Source organism: Panthera tigris, chromosome B1, assembly GCF_018350195.1.
Source record: "Panthera tigris isolate Pti1 chromosome B1, P.tigris_Pti1_mat1.1, whole genome shotgun sequence".
NCBI lineage: Eukaryota > Metazoa > Chordata > Mammalia > Carnivora > Felidae > Panthera > Panthera tigris.
In genome coordinates this window covers 164,845,504-164,867,406 of record NC_056663.1, presented here as the reverse complement: position 1 = coordinate 164,867,406, position 21,903 = coordinate 164,845,504, and the positions used below count along the sequence as shown (strand labels likewise).

The 21,903-nt window shown below is 39.4% G+C and overlaps 1 protein-coding gene and 1 long non-coding RNA gene across 3 annotated transcripts in view; both read left to right on the top strand.

The window, feature by feature from the left end:
- Positions 1-21,903, top strand: part of GABRB1 (gamma-aminobutyric acid type A receptor subunit beta1) — a 373,556-nt gene that overhangs the window by 15,603 nt on the left and 336,050 nt on the right. The gene's annotated exons all lie outside the window — the stretch shown is intronic.
- LOC122238046 overlaps positions 1-21,903 on the top strand; it is a 33,344-nt gene that overhangs the window by 829 nt on the left and 10,612 nt on the right. The window lies entirely within an intron of this gene.

Here is a 21,903-nt window from a genome sequence, read left to right as displayed (position 1 = left end):
CTAGTGCAGAGCCCAATGTGGGCTTGAACTCATGAATCCCTAAGATCATGACCTGAGCCAATCAAGAGTCAAACACTTAACCAACTGAACCACCCAGGCACCCCTCTAATAACATTTAAACGTAGGTTTCAAAGATTAGGAAACACGATTAATAGTTAGCAAAATGTGTCCTACAATGAAATGCATTAGCAATTGATATTACTTAGCCCAAAGTTAAACTTTAAAAAAGATTAAAGAGTACCTTGATTAACGTCTTTAGGTTATGAAAATGTTTGATCCATTCACGGATTTAAGTCACATTGGACGATTTAATGCAAGGTGTCACTTAAAGTGCTGTGTAAGGTACTTACTGGAAATAGAAAGAGAAAATGGATTTGATGCTGTCGCTGAGAGAACTCAACTTGAAAAAAGAAGCAAAGTTTAGATTGGACATAAGGAAGAACATCTTGACTGTAATGAGTAAGAAGATGCTGGAAGGAGCTATGAAGAGTATCTGGGAAGTGTCCATCCTTAGAAAGCCTCAGAACAAGAAAAGTTAATTATATCTGTCCCAGTTGGCTTATATGGCTCTTCTGTCTAAAGGCAAGAGGGCGACATAAGAAAGACCATTTCTCTAAGACCCTTCCCAATTGAGAAATTTGAACTTCGAAGATTTTTACTTGATAGTTACAAACTATTGTAAGATCTTCAAAAATCCCCACATTTTGATTACTTTTGCAGTATATACTTAGTTAAGAGGATTACAACCACACACTCAGAGCATGTGAACAGGGCACTTGGCTGGGCTGTCATTAATTCAGTGGCTCTTTCTGGAACAGCTAACTTATTGACCTTATAGTGCATGTTACTCAAACTTCTATCTCAGAAAAAGTTGCCATGTCACTAACTTTCGGGGTAGTTAATGAAGAAGAGAGATGCAGGAGATATTAAATCCTCAAATGCCAAGAGTTTCCTGTAATGAGAGCTTCTTAAAGATTGTGCCTAATAAATGCCTTCTGCACAGGGCAGGCTGAATAAAAAATTATGTTGAATTAAATTGAAATATAATGCATTCAATTCAAGTCTGTGTACACATTATTACATCAGTATTTAGTCCTGGGAAAAAGGGCAACTCTTAATGTTAAGAATAGAAAGTTATTAAAATATAATGAATACATACCATGTATTGGGTATCAGAATAAGTATTTGAAATCAGTTTTTACAAGAGCCACCTGAGATAGGAATATTTAATATCTCTCTTCCACAGAGAAAGAACTGAGAATAGTAAGGCTCTGGGACATTTGAGATGGAGTTGTGTTTAAAGTTCAGGCCTGTTTGACTTCAGAGTCATACATCTAACCCCCTCTCTTTGGTTCTGGGACCCAAATCCAATGTGTGTGTATTGGGGCAGGGAGTGATTCTGCACACATACAACAAGCAATTCTCTGGAAACTAGCTGGGTGTCCTATAGTTCAACTTAATTCTGACACTATCTATCTTGAGATATCATCAGGTTCTCCAGGTTAAAGTTCAACCCTACAAGACTGTCTCCCACTTCAGATTCTAGTCTCAAACCCTCGTTTTTCCCTGTACTTCTGACTGACTGGCATTAAATCAGAGGTTCCCATGATCTCCTCCTTGGGTTTGATTCTTTTTTGCTGTAGTGGCTGATAGAACTCAGAGAAACATTTTACTTATAGATGACAGTTTATTATAAAAGAAATATTTTCTCAGAAATAACCAGATGAAACAGATGCATGAGACAAGATATAAGGAAAGGCTTCTATGTCCTCTCCAGGAATAGTGTTGTCCCAGCACCTCCAATGTGCTCGCCAAGTGGGAATCTCTCCGAACTCCATCTGAGGAGCTCTGTGGCAGAAAATACGGGGGCAAGGGTGGGTGAGGGGAGGCCAAATATGTATTTCTTATTCTAAATCACAATATCATATGCCCCTTCTCATATTATCCAGCCATCAATTCTTTCTGTTTTAGAGTTCACTCAGGTCTGAATTGTGTTATAAAAACAGATCTTTTTTTTCCCTCTACATGAAGGGTCAGGCAGAATCCTACTCAAAAGGATCAAGTTTTGGGGTTCCTGGGTGGTTCAGTCGGTTGAGCCTCTGACTCTTGTTTTCAGCTCACGTCATGATTTTCTGGTTTCGTGAGTTCGAGCCCTGTGTGGGGCTCTGCACTGCCAGTGGAGAGCCTGCTTAGGATTTTCTCTTCCTCTCTATCTGCCCCTTCCTCACTTGTACTGTGTCTGTCTCTCTCAAAATAAATAAATAAACTTTAAAAAATTTAAAGAAAGGATCAAGTTTTGACTTTCAGGGCTCAAAATAAGCATATGCATAGGAGTAGTTGGCATTCCTGATCCGGTTCAGCAGGATTACAGATCTTTCTCGACCTGAGGATGGAGTTACATCTCATTGACCCATTGTAAGTTGAAAGTATCCTTAGATAGAAATGTATTTAATATTCGCAGCTTCCCGGACATCGTAGCTTGGCATAGTGTATCTTACTCATCTCAGAATTCTCCTATTTGCCTACTGTTGGGTAAAATCATCTCCAAAGCCAATTTTATAAGAGAGTGCTGAATATCTCATGTAATTTATTGAAGATGGTATTGACAGTGAGAAGCAGAATGGTTGTCTGGGTACAGGATGGGAGTCAGTGTATGGGCTGCTGACGATTGTTCCTGATCTTCCGGCTGACTGGGAGCTGGGACTGCTGTCGCTGTTGCAGCCCAGCGTTACGAGAGTATCACACTGCGTGTCACTAGCCTGGGAAAACATCCAAATTCAAGATTCCAAGCGTGGTTTCTGCTGAATGCCTATCGTTTTTGCACCCTCCAAAAGTAAAAAAAAAAAAAAAATCATAAGTAGAACCATCATAAGTCAGAGACTGTCTGTATTTCCCTGGACAGAGCCTTACCTCTTAATCTTTGCATGTTCAAAGACTTAAAAAAAAAAAAAATGACTCACACCAGAGGAGAGTGTCGTTTGGTGGGAGCCCAGTTTCTTGCTTCTCCCTCCATTGACATCCTTGTCATGGTCCATAAAGCAGGCAACACAACATTTTTCCTGTCAGGTTTGCCTGCAAGGGTGATTTCTTTGTTTGAGTTCAAGACGAAGACCCAGAAAATCTAAAATCTGTTATTTTTCAATTCACAAGATTTCCTGCAAGCGGAAAGAAAGAATTGCTCTCCACTCCAGGATTCTCTAATGGGGGCAGGCGGCAACAAACAGGAGGGGGGCAGCATGCCAACTGTTTCTTGGTGGGGAGAGTAGGGAAGCTAATTAGACAACCCATTTCTGGGTAGAGAAGACAGAAAAGGCTCAGGTATATTTAGCTCTTCTTATTTTTCCCACTGACACTGAGAGAGAAATCAGACAGGAATATGTAAAGGTCAGATCATCTCATCACTGTCCTTTTAGAAATGGGAAATTACATTATGAAACGCGGATGGCATCTTGAGGTTAAAATAGCAAGTTATTATACCACAAAGCTTACAGGGGATATTTTTCACTTTTCCGCCTCATGGAGGAAGATACATTCAAAATACATTTGTTTTACTTTTTTTTAATGTTTATTTATTTTTGAGACTGAGGGAGACAGAGCGCGAGTGGGGGAGGGGCAGAGGGAGAGAGGGAGACACAGAATCTGAAACAGGCTTCAGGCTCTGAGCTGTCAGCACAGAGCCCGATGTGGAGCTCGAACCCACGAACCGTGAGATCATGACCTGAGCCGAAGTTGGACGCTTAACCGACTGAGCCTCCCAGGAGCCCCTTAAAATGTATTTATTTTAAAAATTAAATACAGATGCTAAAACATGTGAAAACCTGTGTTTCTTTGGCTTCATCAGAATGATGGCAATGGAGATATAACAATTACTTCGCTTACCTCCACCGCAATAATAAACCGAAAGGATTTCTGTATATATTTCTGACTTCTATATATATTCGATATCTATTTCGAAAGTAGAATACAGTCATGGAACACAGTTTGGGGGAAAAACAACTTGCTTGAAATAAACTGTTGTTCCTGTATTTCAAAAATGCAGAGTTAGCCTATTCGAGAGACCACTAAATTCTGCTGAAGCCATTACAGGCTTTCACGCTTTCTTTCTTGGGGTACTAAATAAGGCATAGTACTGATACTCGCTAGCATAGATCTTGCTGCATTTGTTGATTCCTCGCAGCTGAGGAATAATATGTGCTCTTACGTCTCAGTGGGGAGTTTAGCAAGGACATGCTTAACTATGCATGTGCTTTTGCCACAGACTGAAGTCCCACACAGGTCCAGGCACACCTGGATCAGGTCACGTCAGAACTTTATTATCTTTGGTTCCAGGATTTTGCCAAGTTCCCGGGCTAAAGGGTGGGTGCAGCACAAAGTGGCTTCAAGAAAAGTTATAATTTTCGGCGTGATGCATTGTGGGTTTTACTGAGGTATGAAAATATGTAATTTTGGAATAATGTTCATAATTCACATCATCAGACTAGCACATTATTTTATAACCTCTAAATTCCTTTAACTTCTGATTGTATTAGAGAGTTAATAGGGGGGAAAAGCCCGTGTCAGCCAATAAATATATGTATTTTTAAGAGTTTGCAGCTAGGAATTCCAAAGAAGGCATTTGTTTTTGCTTTTTTGAGAGATTTCAGATACAAAGGGGAAAATAAAGGCCAGGGCAAACAGTTCAGGGAAGCAGAGACTTATTTTGATAAATTAGAGTTTATAGATACCTGCCTATCATTTTTGTTGAACAGCTCCTTTGCACATGGCTTGCTATAAGCATACATTCAGCATTGGGAGAAAGACTATTTTCCCTCAAATTGCCTCCTTTGCATTGAGAAACAAATTAACAGCAAATGTTCAGTTCTGTCTCCTGACTCCTCACATCCCCCCGCCCCTTACTCTACATGAATGCAAAGAAAAACTTCAATCACAAACTCAATTTCAGTGTCATTGACAATTCCTCTGTCTTCTTCCACCTTTCCTTCACTCTCCTGCTCTTTCCCCCCATGTTTCCTTAATTTAGTAATTAATGGAGACTCATCTGACCACCATCTGTTCTGAAAAAACAACATGGTAGAAAACGTATGGGTTGTTATTTAGCCCACCCTGGGTTCTGGCGCTGTTTTTGTGAATGCTCTCTCTGTTAATTTCCTTGTCTCTGAATGTTGGAGCAAGGGAAAAAATGCCATTCAGACTCACTGAGTCTGCTTCTTCTTTCTCAGGCAGGCAGGCAGGCACAGATTATGTCAGTAAGAAGATACATATTTAGGTTGCCCCTTCTGCTTACTGAGGAAAGCAGGAAGGAAGGAAAAGAATATTGAGATTTCAAAGGCTCTACCAGTATTCCGTGGAGCTAAAGGGCAAGACCCAGAATAACTGGCCGTTTGGGTAGGGGAAATGTTAGTGAGCTTTTGGAAATATAAATTATGTCTAGAGTTAGGAAGGGGAGAAGAGCGAAAATTCTCTGAGCTATAATCCAAGAGGAGTTGAGGGCAGAATAGAAAATGGAGGACCAGGGTGAAAAGGAAGACTGGAGACAAAAAGAGCTGGGGAAACTAGTCAAGAAGTTGAAATTCTCACCAAATAATTCCCAGCACCAGAGTGGCTGAAGGACTTTAAAACTGGGGTTTTAACTGTTTGATGTTATGTTATTTTTCATTGCTGTCATATAAACCACCATTGCTTCTCTACATTTCCAAAAAAGTCTGTGATTTTAGAAATGCTTTGTTGGAATGTTTTTGAGGAGTGAGTTCCACATCTGGGTCAGCTTGGAATATAGGGAAGACAACAGCCATGTACTTAAGACCAGAATGATAATAAGAATGCAGAAGAAATAGGAAATCAGAGCCAGAGGTGACTGTGACATGTCTGGACATGCACAAAAATCCCAGGGAAAACACTGGAGTTTTAGTAGTACATGATGAAGGGCTTGGGTTAATTGATTTCAGTCTCAGAGGATGTCAGCTGACATCTGGTTATGTATAAAGTATGATCAAAGCCACCATGTAGGAAGCAGAGAGCCTGGTGCCTAGTAGGTGCTGAATAAACTTGGGGCCCCTCATTTCACAGAAATAATATGGAGGCCACTGTGCCACTACAGGAAAGGATTATGGGAAGACTTGAGTACATAGGAAGTCAAGAGCATGGCAGTAAGGCATGATCAGTGTTTTCTTTCCTGATTTCCTGTGGGACCTCCCATGGAGGCTGAAAACTCATGTGTGAATACTGATGTGCATTTTCAGACATAGACCGAAAGTGTGGGGAGAGGGCTTTCTGGCAATTCAGTCCCTGTAACACATGCATAATTACTTAAAAGAACATGGCCACCAATTTAAAGTTGTTTTGCACACAGACTCAAAAGCATGAAGCTGCCATAGTCACAATGTGCCTTAAGACCTAGTTTGTGCTGCCCCCTTTTAAGTACCAGAGGTAGTGAAGCCCAAGAATTCTGAACCAGTGCCTTAAACTCATCAGAGACATGTACCCTGTTCCTGGCTATTGCTGGTTCTGCTGATCTTTCTGTTTGTATCCCATGCTTTCTAACTTCCTGTTCAGTTCTTCCATTTTCCTCCCTGGCTTTATCTTAGCATTATGATTCTTCCTGTCAATGTACCTATTCTTTTGTGGATTAGCTTCCAAAATATTCAGTGGACTTACATACCAGGTGATTTGAACCTGCTGTCCCTATGGAAACAGATGAGGCCCCTAGCTGGGCATACGCTATTGGGCAAACTTGGGGATAAAACAACTGCAGAGTCCATAAAGGAGATAGGCATGTTGACAGGAAGACGCCTAACGTTAAGGCAGATACAAGGAGGTAAATTAGAGATCCAGGCAGAACACTTCCATTTGTGAACAAAGCTGAGATGTCCAGAGGAGAGAGAGAGAGAGAGAGAGAGAGAGAGCACCAGCTAGGGCTAGGGTGAACTCAGCAGGTACAGTTAACTGATGGAAATCAGAGAGGAAATTCAAATATGAGGAAAAAGAGAGGAGTAGGAAGGGACGTGTTGCAGGTTGGGCTTTTCTGTTTATCAGGACGTATTGGAGGATGCTCTCAGGAACAACTGCTGTGGGACAGTGAGAGCACAACACAAGGCAAAAGGAGAGGTGAAACTTTGGACTTTAATAGTACATGATGCAGTGAAATTGAGTCAAGATGCCATTGCCACAAATGCATAACTAACCCCAAGGGGAAATTTGGAGCCAGAATGACATCAAATTACTTGGAATTGAGGCATATGGCCTGGGTCTTTACATTCTCACCTTTGCACCCCCACTCCACCATCACCAGCTCCTGGAAAGGAGATGTGAGTGACTGTGATGGGGACATTCTCCAGCCAGGGCATTCCTGGAGAGGGACTCAGCAAAGATATCAGCCACCACTCCCAAGAGCTGGAGAAATGAGTGTTTCAATCTTGAAAGGGCTGCGAGGTATGGGCTGGGCCTCATAGCATCTCCCTCACACCCCTAGAGACAGAACACAGACGACTTAGAGTGAATTTCCCTGAGAAGCTCTATGGAACTTAGTCTAGCATCATCCACACCGATTGTTTCATGTGCATTGGTCTTGCTTTTTACCTAAGCTCTAAACCCATTGAGTACCAGTATCTCATGTCATATAATTTTCTGTCTCAATAATTCCTTTAACAGAGTAATTGGCCCAATCTAAAATCAACAGGAAAGCAAGCCCATTGCCTGTGGTAATATGATGCTGAAATATTTAAAAATTCTTTCTCCATATTTTGAGAAGGTATAAATGATCTCTCATTTACCAAGTTTTGTCTTTCCTACCATGCATGCATGTAAATGGTTCCTGACTGAACAGGTTATGAAACTCTGTAGCAGTTACAGGCAGCTCTGTATCTTGAAAACTCAAAGGGAAAGGTAAGGGAGACCAGGAGAATGTAGGTGTGAAAGTGAGAGTCTGTGTTCTTCAGTGGAAAGAACACTTGACCAGAATCTGAAGACCAGCTTGTGTTTCTTGCTGTTCTGTTTCTTACCACAGGATCTTGAGAAAATCAGCTGAACTCTCTGAGACTGCCTTCTTTTCTCCTGTAGTGATCAGGCATCATGTTTGTCTGCTTTATCTTCTTGAGTAGCAGTGGGGGTTGGGCTGAAGGATTGTGATAAGGATCAATAGATGATTGTCTAATCTGTGTGATGTCTAAAATGCAGTTCAGGAGAAGTTTTATTATTATTATCAGTTTATGAATGGAGTTTCTAAAATTTTTAATTTTTTTTTAACTTTTATTCGTTTTTGAGAGACAGAGACAGAGTGTGAGTGGGGGAGGGGTAGAGAGAAGGGGAGATGAAATCTGAAGCAGGCTCCAGACTCTCGAGCCATCAGCACAGAGCCTGAAGCAGGGCTCCAACCCACGAACTATGAAATCAGGACCTGAGCCAAAGTTGGACGCTTAACTGACTGAGCCACTCAGGCACCCCAAGTTTCTAAATTTTTTTCCCACTTGTTATATTGTATAGAGTAACAAAAACGTCATTTAGGCTTTTTTTTAAATCGGTAAATGTAATAGAAGAAATATACTTCATTCATGATGGTAGGACATGAATTGTTACATGGGCTTCTAGATTCCTCATTTTTGAAGTGAACAGTGAGGTAAGTTAGATGGTCTCATAGATAGATAGATAGATAGATAGATAGATAGATAGATAGATATGGTTTCTAAACTTCATAAACATGCATCTTCCACACCAACATTCCCATCAACCAGGGGAAATGAGACATTGATGCTTCTTGTGTGGTTAATAAAGTTACTTGTTCGAGGGAAGAATGGTACTGTGGATGTGTATGTAGCATAGAATCTGGGAGAGAGTTTAGAAGAATTTCAAAATGCCCAGGGAAGAAAGGTTAACCTCAAATAATTTCAGACTGCCAAACCTAATTATGGGTTGGAATTAAATGTTCTCCCTTAATGCAGTTATCCATTGAGTTGAGATTGAAGGAGCTCAGTAGTGGGCTTTTTAATTACCTGTTTTGGTGTAGAAGGTGCTCAACTGGTAACCAAGCAGACACCATTTACATGGGCAAGCACTTTGTCTAAATATTGTTCAGAATTCTAATTACATTCCCCAAATGGAATGACTTTTTTTTTTTTTTTTTTTTTTTTTTTTTTTTTTGCTGATCTTAAGTTAAACAGGTCCTCCTATAGCAGAGGCAGAGATGCTGGGTGAAAGGTGAAATGGTGACAGAGTTAAGCATTATTGTTAGCACCCAAACAGACACTGCTTGTTTGCCAAGCAAACAAGTGTTCGGGGAGTCACCAGCCATGGAACAGGACACCCTTGAGCAAAGCTGTCTTTTTGCTCCTACTTTTTCATATCTATGTTTGGCCTTTCCCAGGCTTCCATGGGTACCTGTTGCTTTCAGATATTTTATACCTAGTCCTCTATTAAAGAAAAAAAGCCTATCTTCACGATTAGGTACGACACCTATTTATAATCATATTCAATCCACTGAAAAGGCTTACGCCACAAATGTGCTTGGGGGCATTTTGCTCTTACAGAATACAAAGGCTTAAGTTCACGAATGGGTTTTTATTAGTGAAAGTTCTGGGATTGGTAAATCCTAGGCCAAGATATTCAAATCATCAATGAACACCTATTAAGTATCTTCCATGCGATGGTATCAGTTATGTTCTATTGATACATCTAGATTCCAACTCTTATTCTATCTATGATCCAGTCTGCATCCTTTCTAGAGCACTTAATTCCTACCCTTATTGAAAAATAGAGCTTAAATTGATTAAAAACAAAACCATAGAAACATAGGAAGAACTATTCTCTCAGAGGTCTTTAAATTTGTCTCCATTTTCTTTGGTGAAGAAAAATTAAAATCAATTATTTTCACTGTGTCCTTTTGAGAAGCCAACTTCTCTAATTCAGCTTAGAAAGCATTTTCTCAGGGGTGCCTGAGTGGTTCGGTTGGTTAAATGTCTGACTTCAGCTCAGGTCATGATCTCATGGTTCGTGGGTTCAAGCCCCACATCTGGCTCTGTGCTGACAGCTGGGAGCCTGGAGCCTGCTCTGGATTCTGTGTCTTCCTCTCTCTCTGCCCCCCCCGCCCCCGCTTGCACTCTGTCTCTCTCTCTCTCTCCAAAATAAGTAAACATTAAAAAAAAAAAAGATATGTGTTTTTTTTTTTTTTTTTCAAAATCAGTGTTTCTGCTTCACTTGAGTTTGCCTGGACTAATAAATACTGATTTCCCACCTTTTACGCCTGGGTTTGTGCAAGGACTCCTAAGGCCCTAACTCGTCAGGGGATGAATGAGGTAGGGCAGGGTGTCTAGGAACTGGTGTCCTGACACAGTCTTTACCACGCTGTTTGAAATGAGTGGGAGGAAAAGAGAGAGAAAGGGAAAGAGACTGAGAAGTGATTTATAAGACCATAAGTCATGGTCCAACATATAGTTCTTCATTCTACTTTTACACCACCAATAACAATAAGGAGGAGACAAATGAACTAAGGAAGCTAGGTCTCTATCGTTGTGTCTCTGATTGAGCCTTCAATCTGGTAAGAAAGGACATGATTTCTTTAATGATCCTGGTGAAAATTTTCTAGTAAATAGCAGCCATTTGTGATTTTTTTAATGTCATGTGATCCAACGAATTGTTACTAAGATGATGATTCTCATTATTTAAAACTAATTTCTCCAGGATCAGGTCATGATCCCGGGGTCATGGGATCGAGCCCTGCATTGGGCTCCATGCTAGCATGAAGCCTGCTTGAGATTCTCTCTTTCTCTCTCTCTCCATTCTCCCCTGCTAGCTCTCTCTTTATCAAAAAAATAGATGTAATTTCTCCATAGTGTTGACATTAGACGCAAAATAAAAGATTAACTATGAAAATCTTAAATAAAATTAGAAACCATCAGAAGAGAACCTAGATAGGACAATTCTAGCACATTTAATGCCTAGAATAAAGATGACTTCCTTTATGTAGTAACACAATTGGAATTGTTTTCTGAGAAACTAGTTTATACAGTGCACACCCACAACAACTAACGTCCAACGAATAAGCTTAGTTATGTAATATGTCACCGTCTTGCACATCCACCTTGGCTAACTACGTACATCATAATAAACTTTCCAGAATTGATTCACTTTTCCCCCTCAACTCATAAGATGAGCTGTGGATCTGATACAACTCCTGAGAGGAGTGTGTATACTTTGTGCAAATACAGACAGCAGTTTGGCATTGGCCTGTCCCAGAAAGACACAATCATCAACATGGAATAGTCACTAGTATTGAAGCTAGGCAAGTCTTTCTTACCCTAGTATAGAGATCTTATACAGAATATTGACAGAAGTGGGATTAAGTAGGTTCCTAAAAGGAAGTGATTATAGCTATGGTAAAGGGAAAAGCTCTGACCAAGAGATGGAACCTGGAGAACACACAACGTACAGCATGGATGTTCCATGACAATATGCAATAGTAAAAACGACCACCTGCAAAAGATACCCAGAGCTGTAGTTGTAACGGGCAAATGATTCATTTGGAAGATAGTTTTATATAGTCTGTAAGGTTAAAGAAGGCCAAGACTTCTTTAGATATGCTGATAGTATCTAGAATTTCTATTTAGAGAACAAGCTTTCATTTCTGTGCAGAAGGGTCCATCATCATTCAAGAAGCTCTCATTAGTCACTGACCTGTATACAGAGGCAGGTCATTGAACAAATACGCAAATAGAATCTATCGGGAAAAGGTCTATATGGTTTCTATAAGTGGAAATCATGCCTGACTGAACAACCTGAATTCTCTCAGGCATAAATAGATCTTTTTAAAAAAATAAACGAATGCCTTGTAGACAAGGAATTACTAGTAGAAGTAATTTAGACATGCAGAGAACCTTTGGCAAGGTATACCTCATAAGATATGTAACTAGAGGAACTTTCCAAACCCTGGATATTCATGCATCCACGTTTGGAAAGATGATTCACATCCAGTGGGGAGCTGGATTGCTCAGGAATGTTCCAACTGTGTCTCTTGGACTTACACATACGTGCCCTGAAAGCCATGCATGCCCAGAGAAGCTAATGGTGGACTTTGCATCATTGGGGCAGTTCCAGATTTGTTTTACATATTGCACTCCTTGTAGGGTTTCATACAAAGGGCTTGAAAACAGTTGTATTAGAGTACCTCTGAAATCCCTTCTACTTGTATGACGAACCTGTAATTGTCATTCTTGTCTACTTTAATATATATAAACTGTCATTTTTCTCTACCCCTTATTTACTAAGGGACTTGGATAATTTTTTGAAACAGAAAACTGGATTTAAAGCAGGATATAAAGCATAGTGACAAATGGAATATCTTCTAGTGAAAAAAATAGAATGGCAGTGCCTACTAAGGATCAATGCTGAGGTTCATCTAATTAATTGATTAATTAATTAATTAACGTGTATTTAGCGAGATTGCAATACCCAATTTTGCAGTTGAGTCTAATTTATCTTGGAGAAAAATGTCAGTTCACTTGGCACAAATATCACCTTAATGTTCATGCTAGGTAAAATCGAGAAGGAATGCTATGAGCTAATTCAATCTTAGAGAAAGTTCTCTACGCTATGGAAGATTTAGGATACTCTAAATAGGAGTCACTTCCTAGTCCTTTCACAGTCCAGTTTTGCTCACCGGTAGCTGACTGGGTTGAGAAGCATACTGTTCAACCCTAAGTTTTCTTTGTAGTATGTGACATCCTATGGTAAGACTAGGCCCCATGACTTCTCTGTTTCATATGGCCAGTTCATGGATGTTACTTTAATTAATGTCGTTTCCTAGTGTTTGAGGAATAATGAATGTATTAGATCTAAAGACTATTTAATAGCATAGATTTTTGTATAGTTCTCAAGATATTTTCTTAGTACAACATAAAGGCCAAAGGAAAAAAATATATAAGCAATTCCATGCTGAATAAAATCTAGAATACATGGACACCAGGGTTCTGTCCCTGATAGTCAAAGATGAGTTGTAGAGGGCCAAGTCATCTCTCTAAAATACGCATTTTAGAGATCACATCCAATTTTATTACTTTCAATATAATCTGTATGCTGTTGACTTCCAAATACATAGCTCCAGTCCCCAATCTGTCCTCCATATATTTAGTCCCTTATTCAATTGCTTGCTAGTCATATAATTTCCAGTTATAAAAATGAGCAATTCTCAAATACAGTATTTCCAAAATGGACATACTGTAACCTTTTTCTCCCAAATTAGCATTTCCAGTATTCTCAATTTCTGTTAATGGGACTACACAAGCATCAAACTAGGGAGTCATCTTTGCTCCTCACCTGTGTTCTTTCTACTACCTTATACTGTACCCAGATAAGTATACTTGAATGACCACTCTCTGAGAGCAGCCCCTTAGGAAAGAGTTCACAAGCTCTTCCCATGCTTTATAATTCATGGATTTCATTTGTCAGAACAGGCTTCAAGGACTAAATATGACCTCCAGTGGTGAACTTTCTAACATATATTTCACATGGGTGATAAGCTGTAACCCATATACAGCATCATGCTGTATAAGGGAAGTAGAACTAGAATATAAGGGAAGTAGAATATAAGTAAGGGAACTAGAATATAAATACAGGCCTGCCAGACTGTAACTGTAAGGCCACTGTAAGGTCATCATCACCTGTTGAATCCCAGAGAAAGTAAACAGTGGCTTTGTCATTTATCAGTGTGTGTGTGAGTGGGGAGGGGGGGACCCCAACAGAAATATCTCAGCTTTCCAGAGGTTTACCTTATAACTGAAGAATGAAGGCAGCCCTTTCACCAATTCTGCATTTGCGTTGGTGAGGATTATTTGTGGAATTAACCTTCGTATGTCATTTTTAGTCATAGAAATGTAAGTAAAGAATTACAGAGTTTGCAGTTGAGTAGAAAGCATACAAGAAATTTCTCCTTCGACTTTACATGTGGTTAAAAAACTTGTTATGGTGTCTCCTCAGGCTAGTGGCATGTTTGGTACCTCTGAGAGTTTCCCACTTTAACACTTCTCTCTACAAGGTGCAGATTGGCAGGCAGATCTTAGTGGATTCAGAAGCTTCAGTTAATTTCCAGTATAGAAATGGCCTTAGGATGAGTCATGTAAGCTGCCCAAAAAAGATGGCACTTGAAGGTCAATGTGCAGTGTTGATCCACCCCATTTCCCTATTCGTTCTCCATTATGTTATTCAGAGTTGGTTGGACAAATCGTACTATTATTCATCTTAAAGCATTCTGCTGTTAAAAGTAAGTGTCTAATTCCAAGATTTAATGGTTTCAATTGAAGAATTAATGTCCCGTGGTGAATCTACAATAAACATATTTAATCTTCTATCCCATCATTGTGAGCCACACAATTACTACAAAATAGTTATCAAATCCATCTATTTAAAAATGTTTTCCTAAGAATATAATGATGCTTCCTGTGCTCCCACTTTTCAAATGGCTTTGATGTGTGATTTGAATTTCTCTTTGGGTCGGAAATCTGTATATCAGTAATTGGACCGTCAACTCTCCCAAGGCAAAACTTGATTCTGAAAAATAAAATGACTTTTTGCTTGTTTTTCCCCACTGCATACATTCTAAAGATGCTAACAGAGGTGAACTACACGTATGGTACTTTTTTCTATTGCATTATTGGTCTCCTCTATGAAGATAATTCAATTAGAGGTTTGAGGAGTCATAAAATTGAATAAAATTGTTATTTTTCCTTTACTGGACTCAGTGAGAGAGAAAAAAAAGCAGGTTGTTGGAAGTAAGGAAGTTGGGCTTCCTTGGGAACCCTCCCAAGAAAATAACCTGCTTTTCTGCAGGAATACCTGCAGAAATACCTAGTGTTTTGAAGAATAAACTGAACTAAAAGAAATAAGTCATGTTCGTGAGCAAGGCAAATTCCACGATGCCTTTGCTTCACGCAGAAGGTACACGGAAAGCATTTAGGTCAATGCAGGAAAATGTCTCATCTTCAAAGCAATTCCTCTGGGGGAGTGGTCTTTTTAGAATCACATTTATCAACCCACGGTTTCTCCCCCAAATGCTCATCACTGTGTGACTACCTTGTTAATACTTTCTTTTGATTCATCTTGTGGTGCGCCCTGCTTTTCCTCGGGTGAATTTGTCACATGAGCCTTATTTCGATTTATCCCCTCTCAACTTCCAAATGGTAATAGCCATTCTTACTTTTCATCCTCACATTGAATTCTGCATTCTGTAATAGCGACAGATATGATGCTGCCAAGGTAGATCAGAGTCATATTTACCTTCTCCTTGGAGACCTTCTTGCATTATTTACTATTATGAGGTCTTTTCATTTATGCCGCTGTGCACCTTGTTGGGTCCCGAGGTCCTGGTGAGCCTGCTTCCCATCTGATGTCACACCGCTGATAGCATTTGAACTGCATCACATTAAGGGGCACTTGTAAGCCATTTCTATCAAATTCCACTAAGAACAGAGCAAAAACCAGACAGGGTCATTTTCTCAAAAGGATTTTTCCAGTCCTGAGCTATTCTCGTTAGATTTCTAGTGACTCCTTCAGGTCAAGCTTGAAGCAATGTCTTTTTTTTTTTGACAAGGCAGAGATTAATTTATTGCTTGGTTCTTTTGCTGACTCAATAGAAACTTGTTTCCACCAGAAAAATATTATACCTTTCCCTGGATAATTTGGCCTAGCTAGAATGTTCTTTGAGGATGTGTATGTTTTAAATGCCAGCGAGACAGATAAGGCAGTTTGTTTTAAATTGGTTATATTGACATAACTTGATTTGAACATTTAAGTTTATTCTAGAAAGACACAATATTTTATTTTTCTTCCTCACAAACAGAATTTTCTAACTTTCCATAACATTCAGAAGATTGTCTTACTGGTCTTCTGATTCTCATAAAAAGATTGCAATGGAAAGAGAACTGTTATCAATGTCAGGAGACCTAGTGCTCTCACGGCAAGCAATGAGTTTTTTAAACTTCTTTCTGTCGTGGTTTCTTCACCTACTGGTGGTCTTATCCAGTCCTTGTCCTTAAACACCAACAGTAGTGCTTTGATAACTGAAATTTATGTGACCAATATCTCTGATTGGATTTGTGGAAAACATCTCAGATTTTATACATACAAAGTGTAGAATTTACTCCAAACCTGTTCTTCCCTTAGTGTTTTCCATTTCAAAATGGCACCACCATTGACTCAGTTACCTAGGCCAAAAATTTTAAAATCACCTATAATTCTCTCACACTTCACATCCAACCCATCAACAAATCCAAAACAAATTTGAAATCCTATATATTCAAATATACACTTGGAATCTATTCCAAATTTGACCACTCTTACCAGGTTCATGAGCACCACCCAAATCCAAGCCATATCATCTCCTCCCTGAATCACTGCAGTAGTTCCTAACTGATTTCCCAGTTTCCAATCTTGCCACTAATGAATCCATTCTCCATATAGAAGCAAGAGAAATATTTCTAAAACACTGTTCAGGTTATATCACTTCTCTTTTTAAAACCCTCTAGTGGCTTCTCCTCTTCATTAGAATAAAACCTGTGAACCTTGTTCTAGCTTCTAAGGCCCTAGGCAATCTCCCTGGAACTTTCCAAGCTTGTCTCCCATCTTTCTCCCTGGTACTCACTTTGCTCAAGTTCTACTGGCCTCCCCCCATGCAGGTATTGAACATGCCATTTGCAGCAACATGGATGGAACTGGGAAGTATTATGCTGAGTGAAATAAGTCAGTCAGAGAAGGACAGATATCATATATTTTCATTCATATGTGGATCTTGAGAAACTTAACAGAAGACCATGGGGAAGGAAAGGGGAAAAAATAGTTACAAACAGAGAGGGAGAGAAGCAAACCATAAGAGACTCTTAAATACAGAGAACAAACTGAGGGTGGACAGGGAGGTGAGGGAGAGGGGAAAATGGGTGATGGGCATTGAGGAGGGCACTTGTTGGGATGAGCATTGGGTGTTGTGTGTAAGCCAATTTGACAATAAGTTATATTTTAAAAAAAGAACATGCCAAGCACACTCCCTAGGTGCTGCCTAAAAGGTTCTACAAGCCTAATGCTTATTCAATTTTGAGAATTGTTTTCAGGCAATAAAAATACAAACATTAGATATAAAAGTGAATATTTAACCGAATAAATGGCAGTACTTTACAAATTTGAATAAGCTGGCAAACAGCATAATGATATTTTTATTAATTAATTATATATTTTTTGCCTTGGCACGGTGGATGTAGGCATATACTTGGATTCACCTACAACTGGGAAGGTGGTAATAGCTTAAGTAAACAGTGACTACAAACCACATAAACCCATGAAAACCAAAATAAATGAGTCTCCTAGTGATCCCAACAATGCCCTGGCCACACCAATACCACCTGATAGGAAGGAGAGAAATGAGCTGGAATGGAAAGAGGCAGCAAACATATAACCAATTGTGGTTAAAATTCCTTATTGTGCAAACTTTACAAAAAATATATGACCCTGTGAACACATAGCTAGGACCCTTTCCAGGGCCTTGGCAGAAGTCTGTTTAACTGAGGGACTTTGAAAGCTTCAGCCTCTTTAGCTTCAAGATGAGTCTACCTGTAGCCTGGAGTTACCTTCCTGAATGCTATGTCCCATATGGTTCTCTACTTAAATGTCCCCCTTTCAATGAGACCTTTCTTGACTATTCTAACAAAAACAGGACAACTCTTCAAATAGTCCTCTTGACTATTCTAACTAAAACTATTCTAATGGAAACACTTCTTCTCCCTTCCTCTTCCTTATTTTTCTTCACAGCATTTATCAGCCTAATATTATTGAATCTGTCTACTTATTTATTTACTTATTATTTACTTCCTCTGCTAGAATGGCAGCACCCTGACTGCAAGGACATTGTTTTGCTCCCCAGGGTCTAGAACAGTTTTTCGTATGTAGTACGTGTTCAATAAATATCTACTGAATGAGGTAATGGGTGTATTATCCCTCAAAATGTTTGTGAAAGCCAATGGGATTAAGGCATTTGAAAATGATATGAGAACAGAAAGGTTTCATTGTTATAAAGACATTAGTGATTCAGTTTTGGCATCTCCAGAAGCCTGCTTCCTCATAGAAAGGATATTTAATTGGGAAATACACAGGAAGGACGTTGGCAGTGCAAGGAGAGATTTGGCTGGGTTTTAATTATGAATTTGTTAAAATTGGCTTGTACTCTGTGAAGTGGTTTGAATGCCGTTCCCATGGTTTTACCTCACCACTGGGAAAAACTGGTGACATTTTAAATGGCAATAGATGTTGGAAAGACAAATGGCATATTAAAACCCACACACCAGTATGTAATGCTGCCTCAAACCAATTACAACCCTTCTTAATAAAAACAGTGTCTCATCCCTTGCATAATAAAGGTTTCTTCCCTTCAACCCAAATGTGCATTGTCTATTTTGTGCAGACATGTGATATTTTTCTCCCCTTTAGCGTAAGTTGGAAAGCTGCCTTGTTGTTGAAGCCATGCAATTTCTCAGCTCTCCCAGGTTAGCTAGTCACTCACAATGATAGCTCCATTCACAAACTGACATCCTAAAAACACGAAGGAAGATAAAGAAAGTATCATGTAAAGAACTTTAAGACAAGAGAAAAAATAAACCCTTTGGATACTTCAGAATACAATCCCAATGAGCAGTGAGTGGCAATGCCTTGAAATTTCTCTGTTTTAAATTCCTCTTGATATGAGAACTCCAAATCATTGGGTGCAATCACAGCTTGCCAGTCTTCAGATTAGCCAAGCACTGTGAACAAGTCCCGCAAATTGAACAATGATGGTTGTTCTGCTTTCGTACCCATAGGCTACGAAATGTGGGATGAAAAGATGGCCTCCATCTGAAGTACAGAAAAGAATGAAACCATTGATAAACCTGGGGTCACAGAATTTCTTAAGCCTGAAAAAAACTAGGTTAACCTTAATAAAAATTGATGATGGGAAAACAGCACTTATTTAATTATTATTGAAAAATTTTTTTGGTGGAGGAGGGAGACACAATAGGTTCCAAATTATGTGTTAGTGTTTGTTATATGTCCTTACTCAGTTAGGGGATAAATGTTAAGCGGGAGACCTGTAACTCATCAAAGTGTCTTCCATTTTGAGTCAACCAACTTAATAAATTAGCCGTAAGATGTGTGGATCAGCTTTCAAGGCCCTGAGAGCAGTTGCTTAGATGCCTGGAACAGAAAAGCCCTGGCTTCAGGAAGGGGAGACAATGAACAACAACAGAAAGAGAGCCAAGACCGGACTTCCTCCAGAAAGTGATGATTTCTCCATGTTTGTTTGTTATCACTTTGAGCTTTTATTGCAATCGAATCTCTTCTCTGAATTTTACCTTCCCATCCCCAGTTTTGCAGGACTCAGAATCGCCCTACATAGGATTAATTTAGATCAGCATTGGATCAGGAAATCTGGTGTAAAAAGGAAATCTACTTCCCCAAACCAATATTTTCCTCTTCTCTTACCCACATGAAAAGCATCACCAATCTTCCCAAACCCTCCAGAAACCTTGGTGCTGTCACCAGACTCCTTTTCTGCTCAGTCACTGATTATCTACTTTGGAAATATTTCTCAAATTTGTCCTATTTCTACCTCCTGGTTGAGGCCTCCACCCCTCCTCTAAAAAATAAAGATATTTTCTAATTATCTCCATCCATTCCACGCAATCCTTCAATTTACTCTCCAACTCAAACATTCTGCCAGAGGTACCATTAAAAATACACATCTGTTGAAACATCTCTGCTGTTCTGTGTTACATTACGTAAATTCTAAACTTCTCAGTCAATGTGCAGTAGTTTCCACAATTTGACCCTCACCTACTTTCCTGGTTGCATTTTCTTCACTCCAGTTTATGCTCCCAGGAGCCATATTCTCAAGCCACATCTCTCACTGCTATTCCTAAAATAATTCTGTGCTTTATATATGCTCTTCTGACTAGAACGGTCTTCTTCCCACCCCTGTTCATCAAAATCCTTTAATTGCCACCCCTTTAGGGCCTTCCATTTCCCCCTCCAGGAAAAAAAACAAAACAAAACAAAAAAACCTTCCCTTTTCCTATTTTCCATGGTATATTTTATTTTTAATATAGTCCAATTTTTCTCTCTATAACAAAAACATTAGAAGAAGTGTTGACTATACGAGTATCTCCAATTTTTCTCTTCATATTTCCTTTTGAACCTATTGAAATTAGATTTTCATTTCTATTACTCCACCAAGACAACTCACATCTGAGTTGTTACTATACCCTCTCTGTTACTATACCTAATGGCCAATTCTCAGACACCTTACTCAGGGAGGATATTGCATTTGCCCTCTTTCTTGAAATATTTTGTCCATTTGGCTTCCAGGATACAACTGAGTGTACATTTCTCCCTACCTTGCCAACCACTCCTTCTCAGTTCCCCTTGCTAGTTATTCATTGTCTCCCAACTTCTAAACTTTGTAGTAACCCCAGACTTCATTTTTTCCTAGATTTGCTCTTTTCAGCCTGGTCCCTGAGTGGTGATTTTATCCAGTGTAATGGCTTTACATATCAGCTTTACTCTAGGGACTTTCAAAGTCAGCTATCTCAAGCATGAATTCCAGACTCCTTATCCAACTACCTATTTGACATCTCCATCTAGATGTCTAATGTGCATATCAAAGTTAACATGCCCAAAAACAAAGCCTGATTCCCTTATCCCCGTTCTGACCTAGGCTTCGCCCATAATTTTTCTAACTCAACAAGACAGAATACTGTCCTTCTAACTGCTGAGATCATCCGTTTAAGAGCGTCACCCTTAATGACTCTCACATCCTCTACTAGATCCCTCAGCTAGGCCCAAATGCTCTGACTTCCTACTACGTTCAGAGTCTGATCACTTCTCATATCTGCTGCCATTGGGAGTACTGGATGGTGGCAAAAGCTTTTGATCTAATTTTTCTGCTTCTGTGCTAAGCCCCTACAATCTATAGGAAACAGAGCAGCCAGAGCAATACTGATGCTCCTAAACCCCAAGTCAGACCATGTTCCTCCTTTGCTTCCACATTTCAGTGGTTTCTCTTTTTCACTCAAAATAAAATTCCATGCCTTAAGTTGGCCTATAAAGTCATTCTGGCCCTAGCTACCTTTCTGATTGGACTTTTTCCCACTCTCCCCTGTACTCCTACAGCCCCAGCCACGCCTGCCTCCATTCCTTTCCTCAAGCATTCCCTGCATTGCCTTCGCAAGGTCCTTGCAATAGGTTCCTCTGCCAGGAATGTGTTTATCTAGATCCCTGAATGATTTTTCTCTCTCCCTTCTTTCAGGTTTCTGCTCCAATATCATTTCCTCAGTGAGGATTTCCCTGAATACCCTACCTACACACCCTCTAATCAGCCCCCACCTTGCAATCTTTATTCTCATTGCCTTATTTTTACTTTATCAATAGGACTTACCAACAACCAAAATAGCACATATTTTCTTATGTATGTGTTTTCTTTTCCCATCTCTTTGCAACAGACAATGCTAACTGCAAGAGGATGGGGGCTTCTATCTAGTTCTTCAGTGTATTCCCAGAACTAGAAGTGTCAAGCATATGGAAGACATTCAATAGATACATATTGAATAAACTTTATTCTATTTTTAGATTCCTTATTCTCAAGTCAACTAGTGGAAACATAGTACATATAACCTATTTTTCAGTAAAGCATAGAATTCCTGTTCTATTTCAATTGGGTGGTGAAGGTGATGGGGATGATGAAGCTGAGGTTAGAATATCTTGAGAACTATTATGTGATTGTAAATTACCTGAAACAGCTCTTTTACAGAGGAAATGAAGTCATTGTAATCTCTTAGTCATCAGTAAAAAAAACAAGTAGAGACGATGCAAGGCAAAAAGTCATTTTGACTGGATATTTTCATGCTTTGG